Genomic DNA, 12,996 nt, shown 5'->3' on the forward strand with positions numbered 1-12,996 from the left:
GGGCCTGAACTCTGGGCCTGGGCGCTGTCCCTCAGCTCTTCAGCTCAAGGCTAGCGCTCTACCACTTGAGCCACAGCGCCACTTCCGATTTTTTTCTGTTTGCTTATGTGGTGCTGAGGAATCAAACCCAGGGCCTCGAGCATGCAAGGCAAGCACTCTAACCACTGAGCCACCTTCCCAGCCCCGAGACCACCTCTGTTGCTATCTATATATTTTCTCTCCTCAGCAAAGGCTTTCGCCATTAACATCATGGAAAGCCATAATCTGAGCTCTATTCCCTCTGGTAAGTATGTATTAAATACTTATTAAATACAAATCAAAGAGTGAATAAAAGAAGCACATGAGAAGAGGCCTTGAGTAATATTTGCTATTACTAAGTAACCATGAGCCAAAGGCTGGTGCCTCATGCCTGTAATCCTAGTTATGAGGAAGCTGAGATTTGAGGATCACAGTTCAAAGCCAGCCTGGGCAGAAAAGTCCAGGACTCTTATATCCAATTAAGCAGAAAGAAGCTGAAAGTAGAGATATAGCTCATGTTGTAAAGTATTCATCCTTGGGTGGGGAAAAGGCCAAGTGAGAGCATGAGGCCCTGAGTTTAGGCCCCAGTACTGACACACACCAAAAAGCTAACTGTGATATTACCAGTGCCCTACATATGAGCTAGTGTATTGTGTATGAGCCCCCATAGCTCTGGTTTAGCTCTGGTTTTCCCATTTTCAGAAGCCCAGAGAAGTCAAGTACTTGCCAAGGTCACACTGTGAGTAGGAGACAGAGTTGAGACTCCAGTCTCAATGGTTGGTTTGTCTGTGGCAGAGCCCACGAATCCCTACCCCCCAAATGCCACCCAGGTCACTCTTTGAAGCGGCTTTCCCAAAGAGGGATGGGGGTGCTAGAGAGGCATCTCCCTGCCTCCCACCATCCTCCCCAGCCCTCCCATTTGCTAGTACCTTCCATTCTATGCTCAAAATAGAGAGCATACCAGGTCAGTGTTCCAATTCTGGACAGCGCAGAGGTGGCTCTGGTCTCTCTGAGTCATCCAAATCCCTGTGGCCTCTCAGGTCAGTTCCCAAGGTGCCAGGCTATGACCCAATGCCATTCATCCAGCTGGCACATTTGTCTAAGCTAACTGGAGAATTCACAGAGCTCACCTCACAGGAAGGATCCAAGGCCGAGCCATGGTTCTACCCAGCCACCAGGAATGCTGCTGACTCATGCAGCAGGCTGCTGGTGACTCAGGGGCCAAGCAGTCACAGCCTTGGGAGGGGAGACAAGAGAGGGAAGGGAGGAAGAAGAGCAGACAGGAAGGTCTCCTGGTGAAATGCAGGGCAGGCCCCAGCTCACTGCCTGACATGAGTTAAGTACATACCAGCAACTGTTTTATCTAAATAGGCTCGGCCCACACTAGCCATTGCTGTAATCTAGAGCTCCATGACCATCGGCAGCCCTTTCCCTCCTCCAGAAACCTGATTTCCCCATCTGTGAATTGAGGATGGGCCCTGATGGTCTGTCACCCGTAACTCAGGTCATAACAGTGGGTAAGAAACAGGTGATACAGGCCTTGGAATGCCAGTGGGAAGAATCCAGGCTGGATTTTGCAGGCCGAGGCCCTGGGTTGGGAATTAGGAGTCCATGTTTGACTTTCCCCTCATGTATGACCTTGTAACATTACCTTGTCTTCCACAGCCCCGTTCCAGGATCTGTCATAGGTTGGACTTTAGTCACATTTTGCCTTCTCCTGAGAAGGCATTGGTCACCCTCTCTGCCTGCTGATTCTTTAGGGGCTCATGCAATGCCATTTCATCAAAAGCAACTTTTAGAGTCTTCTGTTCAGAATTCATCTCTCACAGATATTCAAATGAAGGTATGAATCTGCATTTGATGACAAAAACTGAAAATACATTGTGAAAAAAGCAGGAGTCAGAATAAAATACATAAAATACATTTCTATCCATATATGTGTATCTATAAGTAGAAATGCATAGGGAAAAAGTCTAGTAGGATATATATATATAATTATCATATTACTTATGATCATCTCTGAGTCATGAAAACTATATCAATCTCTTTCCTTCTCTTTCTTTATTGCCTTCTCTCTCTTTCTTTCCTTCTCTTTCATTCCTTCCTTTTTCCTTTCTTTCCTTCCTTTCCTTTCTTCCTTCTTCCTTTCCTCTCTCTTTCTCTCTCTCTCTCTCTCTCTCTCTCCCCGCCTCTCTCTCTCTTTGTGCTGGCACCGGGGTTTGAACTCAGGACCTAGGTGCTACTCCTTAGCCTTTTCTGCTTAAGGCTGGTACTTTACTCCATGAGCCATATCTCTACTTCTGTTTTTGCTGTTGTTGTTTTGTTTTGCTTTTGTTGGTTAGTTGGAGGTAAGAGTCTCACAGACTTTTCTGCTTGGACTGGTTCCAAATTATGATCCTCAGATCTCAGCCTCCTGAATAGCTAGGATTATAGGCATAAGCCACTGATACCCTGGCTTTCTTTACTTAATATTTTTAAGGTTTTCTAATTTGCATGTAACAAGAATGGTTCTTATTACAGGTGTAATAACACTCAGAAGGCTGAGATCTGAGGATCCAATTAGTCATCAAAAAGTCAGAAGTGGAGCTGTGGCTCAAGTGATAGAATCCATCCTTGAGCAAAAAAATCTCATGGAGAGAACCCAAGCCCTTGAGTTCAAGCCTCACGATGTCACAAACATAAATAAGTAAACAGAGATCAAACTTCTTTTTAATTAAGAAGCTTTCTTAATTTTTCTCCTAAGCTGAGTCCTGGGCATTGGCCTGGTTGGCTCTAAATGGTTGCCTGTGTGTAGGTAATTCTCTTCTCTGTAAGTTAATCTTTCCTGTTTGAACAAAATTGCTGAGCAAATCAGCTTAAAAAAGGAACTGGCTAATGGTTTCAGAAGTTTCCATGATCTGTGGCTCCATTGTCCCTGACATTGTGGGGGTAGCATGATGAAAAGTAGAGAAGCTCCATTCATAGTGGCTGAGAAGAGAGTGAGGAAAGAGCAGGAAACAGTACAGCCTTCAAAGACACATTTCCTATTCCCTACTTCCTTCAGCCAGGCCCCGCCTCCTTATAGCCCATTCAGAAGGAATTCATCAATGGATTGACTCATTGAAGTTTTGGATCCCACAATCCAATCGCCTTTCAATAGCACCAGCTAATCAGAACTCCTCCCTGGGGATTCAAATTTTTATTGTGGTGAAATTCATAAATCCTAAATAAGTTATTTAAAATCAAATAAGCCAATCAAAGTATATTTACAATGTTATGCAACCATCACCTCTGAGTTCTAAAACCTTTTCATCCTCACCAATGAAAGCTTTCCCCATTCGTCCTTCCACCATATCCTGACAAGTACTGCTCTATCTTTTGTCTCTTTGGATTAACCTGCTGTGTATACCTCACACAATATATAAAGTTTTGTGTGTGACTGCTTTTACTTAGGATGTTTTTAACATTTGTCTGTGTTATAGTGCACGTCATTTCTGCTTTTGGTTAAATAATATTCCTCTGCATATATTTACTAACTTGTTCATTCATTCATTCATTGAGAGGACATTTGGATTCTGTCTACCAATTGGCTATTCCTGCCATGAACACCCATGTACATGTAGTATTGAATTGCTTAGTTATACTAGGTTCTTTTCCTTACCTAGTAGATAATTCTATGACGTCTAATTACCAAACTTATGCAGAGGTTATAGTCATCCTACTTTACATTTTACTAGCAATGGTAATTGTGTGTGTGTGTGTGTATGTGTGTCTGTATATATGTGTGTGCCAGTACTAGAGCTTGAACTCAGGGCCTTGAACTCTTGGCTTTTTCCACTCAAGGATGATTCTCTATCACTGGAGCTTTACTTCCAATTCTGGCTTTTGTTTTGTTTTCTTTTGTTCTTGTTTTGTTGGTTAATTGGATATAGGAGTCTTTTGGACTTTTCTGACTGGGATGGCTTTAAGCACAGAACCTCAGATCTTAGCCTCCTGAGTAGCCAGGATTACAGGCAGGAACCAATAGCACCCAGAACAATGGTATTCCTTATCATGGACCTTCCCTGTGAACCTGAGGGCTACTTGTTTGGAAGAGTGAAAATGACACCCAAAGAGAGATCAAGGTAAAAGACAGAAAGCATTCCAGCCATCTGTGAAGCTTAGTTCTGTTTCATGTCCTCCTCAGAGTAGCAGGAAGAGACCCCCTTGTTCTTGCCGAAGCTGGCCAGTTCCACTTCATCATGGAGTCCTCGCTGACCCCAGTTTAGGACTGAGTTCCAAGTCCTGCTGCTTAAGCTGTGTTTAAGTGTGCTCTAGGTAGGGCACTGTGTCCCAGCCTGGACCCTGAAAGTTGAATTCCTTCCGGTTCCCTCTGTTCCTCCTCAGGTCCAAAGCCAAGAACCCAGACACATTTGACCCCTAGCCACTCATCTGATAAGTGAGAAGGTCAGGGAGGCTGGCAGTAAGGGAGGTGGAGTACAGAAGGAGAAGAGAACTGAGGTTCCCCTGAGGACACAAGAGAGCAAGGAAAACAGGAGGCTGGAGGCCAGGCAGGGGGAAAGGTGGAAAGAAAAACCTAGCAGAATAGCCAATGTTTAGATGGCCTTCCACAGGGTAATTGAGACAGCCTGTCCATGGCCAAACATGAAGGCAACTTTCAGGTTCTGAATTGAAATGACTCCAAGTTCATTTTCTAGGAGGAGGAAAGGAATGGAAAGTGATGGAGAAGGGCAGTTTTCAGATAGAGTCCAGGCCACTCTGTCCCTCGCATTCCCTGGAGTCTCATATTTGAGCTCTGGGTCTGCGGGAGCAGAGTATAGCCTGCTGCTATTCTTAATAGGATCTGGGGAGCACATGGCCCTAGGATAAGGGCTCTGGATGTGCAGGTAAGGAAGTTCTAGATGCAGCCCATGAGAGAGAGAGAGAGAGAGAGAGAGAGAGAGAGAGAGAGAGAGTCAGTCCCAGAGGGCCTCAGAGTATCTGGAGGAGGACAGGCCTACCCTTAATAGGAAATGGTTTTGTAATCATCAGTATGAAGAATGGAAAGATGGCCTAGCCTTCCCCCTTAATGCAGTTGACTGAATTTTCTGGTGTGTGTGTGTGTGTGTGTGTGTGTGTGTGTGTGTGTGTATTTTGTTTATTTGTGCCAGTACTAGGTCTTGAACTCTGAGCCTTGCACTCTCACTTGGGCTGGTATATACTACCACTTGAGTCACACCTGGCTTTTTGCTAGTAGAGAGATAAAAGTCATAGATTGTTCTGTTTTAGCTGGCTTTAAATGGGGAGTCTTAGATTCTAGCCTCTTGAGTAGCTAGGACTATTGTCATGAGACATCAGTGCCCAGCTGATCTGTTTAGGGTTTTTTTTTTCCCTATCAGTCATGGGTCTTGAACTAGGGCTTGGGCATTGTCCCTGAGCTCCTTTGCTCAAGGCTAGTGCTCTACCACTTGAGCTACAGTGCTACTTCTGGTTTTCTGGTGGTTAATTGGAGATAAGAGTCTCATACACCTTGCTACTTGGGCTGGCTTTGAACTGTGATCCTCAGATCTCCGTCTCCTGAGTAGCTAGGATTACAGGTGTGAGCCACCAGTGCCTGGCTCTGTTTAGTTTTTGATAGCTAGAGTGCAGATGCCTAAAAACATAGATGCTTTTACCATGTCGGTTCTGCTACAGTCATAGGGGTTCTAACAAGTTCTGTCTCATGTGTGTACTGCTTTGCTAAGGCTGCCTTAATGAAACACTTTACTTTAGGTGGCTTGAACATCAGAAATGTAGTCTCAGAGTTCTACAGTCTAGGAAGCCAAAATGAAGGTGTAAGTAGAGTGGGCTCCTTCTGATGGTCTGTGTCTCTGACAATCCTTAGTTGGTTTGTAGATTCATCATCTCAACTTCTGCCTTCATCTTCACATGTTATTGTTTCTTTATGTATCTGCCTGTGTTCAAATTTCATTTTTACGAAATACAAGTCACATGGGACCTAAGGTCACCCTAAAAACTATTTGTGTGTGTGTGTGGTATGTGCTGATCCTGGGGCTTGAACTAGGGGCCTGAGTGCTGTCTCTGAGCATTTTTGCTCAAGGCTAGCTCTCTACCACTTGAACCACAGCTCTAATTCTGCTTTTTTTGAAAGTAGTTTTATTGGAGATAGGAGTCTAATGGACTTTTTTTGCCAGTCCTGGGGCTTGAACTCAGGGCACTGTCTCTGAGCTTCTTTTGCTCAAGGTTAAGACTCTACTACTTGAGCCACAGTGCCAATTCTGGCTCTTTTTGTTTATGTGGTGCTGAGGAATTGAACCTGGGGCTTTGTGCATGCTAGGTGAGCACTCTACCACTAAGTCCCATTCCCAGCCCCCAGTGGACTTTCTTGCCTGGGTTGTCTTTGAACCGCGATCCTCAGATCTCAGCCTCCTGAGTAGCTAGGATTACAACTTTGAGCCAGCAGCACCTAGCCCTTAGTAAACATCTTTTATGCTGATGGCCTCTGCAAGGACCCTTTTCCTAAGCAATGTCACATTCTTAGACACTTGGAATTCAGCATATCTTTTTTTATGGAGACACAATTCAACCATAACAACATGATACCTATCAAAAAAAGGAAAAAATAGTTATGGCACATTATAATTATATGCACTACATTTGAGAGAATATTTCTGACAGGAAATAATTTCCATAATTTCTGAGCATAGAATCTTCTGTTTCCAATTTTACAGGTCTGATAATTGGAAGAATTTTCCATAGCCTAGCGTCTGGCTCCCTGGATTTCTCTTCTTTTTAACTCCCCGCCTCTCTTGGTAGGCACTAGAGGACACATTCGTGTCTCCAACCAAGCCTAGATATGCATCTTCATGTTATTATGTCAGTCAGGTCAGCTTTGGGGGCAGCAAGAATAGTGGAAGCTATTTCTCTATCAAGATAGCCAGCTTAGGTGTACATGGACCTTAAAAGTTCCATCAAACACTGAATGTATCCTCAAGTCAACTTCCCCCGAGCCAACTCCTCAAACCATCACAGATATTCTAAAACCATCAGACAGGAGGAAAACAACTGTGAAAAGAGTCATTGATCACAATAAATTATAGCTAACCTGAGTCAAATTTTACAGAAACATGTGGACACATGAACATGTTGCTGGGATTCTCTTAGGGCTTAAAGATAGGTGAGACCATGGAAAGATCTAGAAGCTTAAACTGTGTAAATTTCATGGTCAATCTGCCTCAACATGGGGTGCCTCTCCTCACTACAAAAATAAATCCCTCAACCAGGTGGTGTTGGCTCACACCTGTAATCCTAGCTACTCAAGAGGCTGGGATTTGAGGATAGTGGTTCAAAACCAGCCCAGGCAATTCTCTAATTAATCAGCAAAAATGCATAAGTGAAGCTATGACTCAAGTGGTAGAGCACTATCCTTGTGCAAAAAAGCTTAGGAACAACAACCATGCCCTGAATTCAAGCCCCAGGACCAACACACACACACACACACATACATACACACACACACACACACACGTCTCTTAAATGTACACACACACACACACACACACACACACACACACACGTCTCTTAAATGTACATGGGAGGAAAGCTTAAACATCTATTGTGGGATAGCCCTTGTGGTGGGTACCAATGAGGCAGAGGTAAGCAAATCAAGCTAATATAAATCCACCTTCTAGACATCACTGTCTCTGCAAAGGGCTGGGTTTTGAACAGATAGAGTCCTCTCAAAGGTGGATCATTTGAATGGAGGGGGAAAAATCTAGCTACAGACTAGGCCAGAAACTGGGGCTATTCCCTATGAGAAGTGTCTTGAATTTGCCTATGAGAAGAAGCCTCCTTCCAGAACAATCTCCATGTAGAAGAGCTTTAGCAATCAAAGTTCTAGACTAAAGGGAACGTCCTCAGTTTGGCCAGGAGATGAGAGTTGAAATCCTCAAGTGAGACAGAGCCATACTGCTCCCAGGACATGCTCTGCCTGGAGTCCTGAACCCAGTAACTGGCAATCAGCCTCCAGATCCAGCCCTTACCCTTGGCCTAGAAACATCTGGCTGAGTAGAAACTCATGAATATCCTCAAATCAGTCCTTCCTGCCAGCAATGGCCAATCCCAGCTGTCTGCTACCTGTTCCTGCCTAGCTTCCATCAAGATGGGCACTGTGGTTCATATGAAGAGCTATAGTTCTCTTCTCTGAACCTGATGTATAGTTCTCCTCTCTGACTTAAGAGGCTGAGTGAGTGCCAATGGATTATCCACTCCATGAGGTCATTTTATAGTGTCTGTTGTGGTGATCGAAAGGCACAGGGCAGTTGTTTAGTAAGTGACTGTCAAGAGAATGGACACAGTAGGGGGATCTTTTGGGGGTGGGGAAGAACGTGATTTTGCATAAATTAAGGTGGGGTGTGTATGCTTTGAGCTTCAGGTATAACTGGGAAACATTATGTACTCCAATGATAGCATCAGGCAGCCTCTTCACCTCTGTGCATGGCTCCCTTTGCTCAGAAGCAGCAGGTGAGCCCAGGCTGCTACCTTTCTTACTCCAAGTTAGGGATAAAAGACCATCTCTGAATGGGGCTCAGTGGACAGCCATTCCCAAATGGTCCCTGAGGCTAGGATAGCTCATGCTTGGATGGGCCAAGCCTGTTCCTGGAGTTGATCCACCATGGAAGGATGAGGTAGCTTTTCAGGAAAGTCTGTCATCAGGAAAGAGGAAATGATTGTAAGACAGATAACAAATGCCAGTGTGGACTGAAGTCAGGGTGTTCCGGGAGAACATCTCATCTCTGAGCTTTGATTTCTTCCCATGTTAACGAGGACAGTGATGACACAAGTCAGATCCCCTCTTTCCCATTCCAGAGCGTTCATGAGGCCCTAGCGATGCCTCAAGTCATAAAGGAGAGCTACCCGGCAGCAAGGCATTGCAGGTACCTGGCCTATTTATTTTAGTTCTTACAACCGTCCATCCCTTAGAACAGACTCAGGCTGGGAGAAGCTGCAAGGCTAAAGCCTGTCACACAGCCAGGAAGGGTGGAGCTGGTGTTTTGAGCAGTGCTCTCCAAGCATGAAGCTATATATAAACTGTAAATAACTTTACAAGCGTAAGGGATTATTAGTAATGGTCTGTTCTGTTAATAATAGTAATTTTTAAAAACCCTGAGAGGGAAATTCAAATAAATTTAAACAAATGTTTGTTTAGCACCTACTATGGGCTGATCACTCACCAGGGGCTCAGAAGTCGACACATAAATAACTGTGAAACAGGCACACTGTGATCTAATAGAACCATAAACGTGCCCCAGGAGGGTGGGGGGAGTGAAAGCTGACTCTGAGTGTAGAGAGGAGATGGTGGGGGGTCTGGAAGGATCTCTGGGGAGAGTGGGGATTGGAAGTGAACTTTAAAGATGAAAGGACTTCAACAAATGGGGATGGAGAGAAAATTAACTTGTAAGGGACTTGGGAGGATCTAAAGATCCAGAACAGAATTCTTGGATGAGAGTTAAGTACTTCTATGCAAAACAACTCTCATATCAGCATGAGCTTCAAAAGTGATTGACTAAGTAGAGCACAGCAGTTGCCATGGGAACCGAAGCACGCTTCATCCCTGTCATTAGTGAGCATCCCTGGCTTTGGAGCTGTCTAGCCAGGGCCAGGAGACAGAGGGGGCTGGGTTGCTCTGTCCCTTAGAAGAAAAGCCCAACAAGATTTCTGCCCTTGGGAAATTGATTCTCGTCTCACAGGGAGGCAGAGCTGACAGGTGACACCTCAGTATGAGAAGATAGCCAGAGGAAGCCTGTGCCTCTGAGGGCAGAGGCTTTAGGACATCCCAAAACTACTGGAGTAGGCAGAGGGGCCTTAGAGCAACAAGGGAAGACAGATAAGAGGTCTGCAAGCAGATTCCCGGAGGGCTCCATTCCCACCTGAGCACCATGTGAGGAGCAAGTTGGGGTAACCCCATCCAGGATGTCAGTCCACAGGCTGTGTCTGAGTCATTCCCATGTCTGCTCCCAGGGCTTCTGGTGGCTACCTGGCCATGAGGATACATTAGGAATTTGGGTGCTTCACCATTCCCTGAGAAGAGAGACTGGGCAGCAGTGGGGCACAGTGGGATCTTCATTCAAGCAAGCATCAGTGTTGAAACATAGGTTCAATCTTGCCTGTGACGTATTCTAGCTATGTGACCTTGTGCAACTTCCCTTTCTGTGTTTTTGGCTCCTCAAATCTTTGAGGGCGATAACAATTTTAAGTACTTCCGTGGACTATGTGAGAGTTAAGTGAGATAACTGATATAAAGAATCATACAAGACTCATAAATATGCAATAAATGCAAACGACCACATTATTATTATTTCTTCCAAATGTAGATTTGGTAAGAATTTAGGGTTCTTTTGCTCTCCAGAGTCTCCTTATTGTTTGTGCTAAAAGCCAGTTTCTCCAACTATAATAGATGATAACAATGAAAATAGCAATAGCAGTGTTGAGGTCTATTCACCTTCCTTACTGTAACCTAAGACTATTATAAAGGAGAAAGAGCTAGCTGAGTGCTCATGGTACATGCCTGTGGTCCTAGCTACTCAGGAGGCTGATATCTGAGGATCACGGTGTAAAGCCAGCCTAGGCAGAAAAATCTGTGAGACTCCTATCTCCAATTAACCAGCAAAAAGCCAGAAGTGGGAGCAGTGGCTCAAGTGGTACCAGCTTTGAGTAAAAAAGCTAAGGGACCACCCAGGCCAGGAGTTTAAGACCCCGTATAGGCACCAAAAAAAAAAAAGGGAGAAAGAAGGTTCTGTTGGTGGATATCAGACTATTGTGCTTGAACTTTTTACTGGAGATAGTTAATAGCTGTTGAAAATTTCAGAAGACAAAAAAAAAAAAAAAAACAACTTGATCGGGAGAAAATGCAGGTTTGTCTCCTGAAGCTGTATGTATACTTGTAGGCATGAAATCAAAGTATAATGACAATAGAATCCAAAGATAGCAGCAATAATAACCATAGCCATCATTTGGAGAGAGCTCATTATACACTAGACACTGAGCTAAGAGTTCCATTAGAAGGGAAGTATTATTTTCTTCCCATCTTATAAATAAGAAAATTGGGCCCAGATAGGTTAACTCAGGTAGCTAAACTACACAGCTAGCAAAGGATAGAGCAGGAGTAGAGCACAGGCAGCCTTGGATCAAGGATCTCATATGTTTGATTTTGTGCTGAGGCTTGAACTCAGGGCTTGATGCTCTCACTTGGTTTTTCTACCAGTTGAGCAACACCTCCACTTCCAGCTTTCTGCTGGTTCATTGGAGATAGGAGTCTCATGGACTTTTCTGCCAGGTCTCGCTTCAAACAGTGATCCTCAGATCTCAGCCTCCTGAATAGCTAAGATTACAGGCGTGAGCCACCAGCACCCAACTCAGATGTCTCATATTTAACCAGAACATTCTTTCTTCTTTCCTTGGGCCTGTGGGGACTTTGGGATGTGGCTACACCACACTCTATCCATTTCAGTATCCTACCCTCTGTTTCTCTGGGCCGTCAGCGATGTCTCTGAGAGTGGGTATGTGAAGAGGAATAAAAAGCTTCAGCTGACCAGTGAGTATGGAAGCCACCCACATCAAAGAGGGCAGAGTCCCGGATGGATGAGCTGGAAGCCAACCTGGGTCCTGTTAAGCTAATTCCTCCCGAAGTTGGCAGAGGCCATGGCGGGAACTTCTGAGAACATGGAAAACAAGTCCTTTCATAGGGCCTTCCTTTGAGTTGGCCTCCGGGTGGGGCTGGGGGTGGGTGGGTGGAGGGTGGGGAGTGTGCCGAGAGGTGAGCCACAGTCAGGCTGGGCAAACAGATTGGGCAGAGGCTGTGAGCACAGAGTGCCCATTGTGCATCGAGCTCTGCTTTCAATAATCCACTCGGAAGAATGTTTCATTGAGTGCCACAGAAAGAAGTCATTGAGACGCCCAGGGCTGGGCCCCATGAAGAGTTAAAGTAAGGGACTATGGGTACCCAGGCTCTGGCCACTACTAGCTTGGATGCCTGATACGGGGATCTTGACCACTAAGATGAGGTACACACAGTGAGACCACCCAGACAACTAGAAGCAGTCAGAGTGGGGGTGTCCTCCCTCCAAAATGCTAAGGGTGCCCCAGCATCAGGGAAGAAAATCCTTTCTTCCCCAAACCATCTGCCTAAGTAATAAATACCCAGCAAATACATCAAGATGCTCCATTAGGCTGCATATGGGGGAGAATAGCTCACTGGGCGGGCCTCCCCTCTCCTGGATTTACTACAGAGGGGTATAAAGGATCTCTGCACTGTCTTTATGACATAGCTAGCACTGCTGACCTGTCATTAACCATTAATTAATTCTCATTAATAATGCACTTGTGAAGGGTGGATGTGATAGCGAGAACCAGAGGTCACCTGGGGTGACCCCTGTGGAACGTGCTCTTTCTGAGAGGAGCAGCTCATGGGGAGGATATAGCCTGTTCATGAGTGACCAGTAGAAGTGGGGGTGCTGTGCTCCCACAGCAGGGCTACATGCCATTTCCAGTTGTGGGGTTCCAAGTGCTGGCAGCATCATGCCACCTGTGGGTGGCAGAACAGGCAGCAGGTAGATGACACGACCTGCCACTTGGAATGAGCAAGCCAACACATTCTTGTTGGCTTGTTGAGAATGCCCATCACTCCCTGAGCCTAGGATGCAGGGAGAAGGCCCTACAGCCAAAGTGAACATCCACTGTGTGCTTTCATAAAGATCATTTTGAATGGAAACCTTTAAAAGTAGACTGACTTTCCTGGCTTTCCAAAGAGGATCATGAACAGGATTCAAATTCTAGTGGGCAATCCATCGTTCACTTCTATGCTAGGCTGTGTGTCTTGGTGATGCCCCTGGTCCTGTTCTTGTTCATATAGTTCTTGGCTACTATACTAAATCCCAGCCATTTGGAATTCATCAGAAAGATTTTTGGCATCCCCTTCTCTTTCCCTCCCTCCCTCCCTCCCCCCCTCCCTCCCTCCCTCCT

Source organism: Dipodomys ordii, unplaced genomic scaffold, assembly GCF_000151885.1.
Source record: "Dipodomys ordii isolate 6190 unplaced genomic scaffold, Dord_2.0 Scaffold85, whole genome shotgun sequence".
Taxonomy (NCBI): domain Eukaryota; kingdom Metazoa; phylum Chordata; class Mammalia; order Rodentia; family Heteromyidae; genus Dipodomys; species Dipodomys ordii.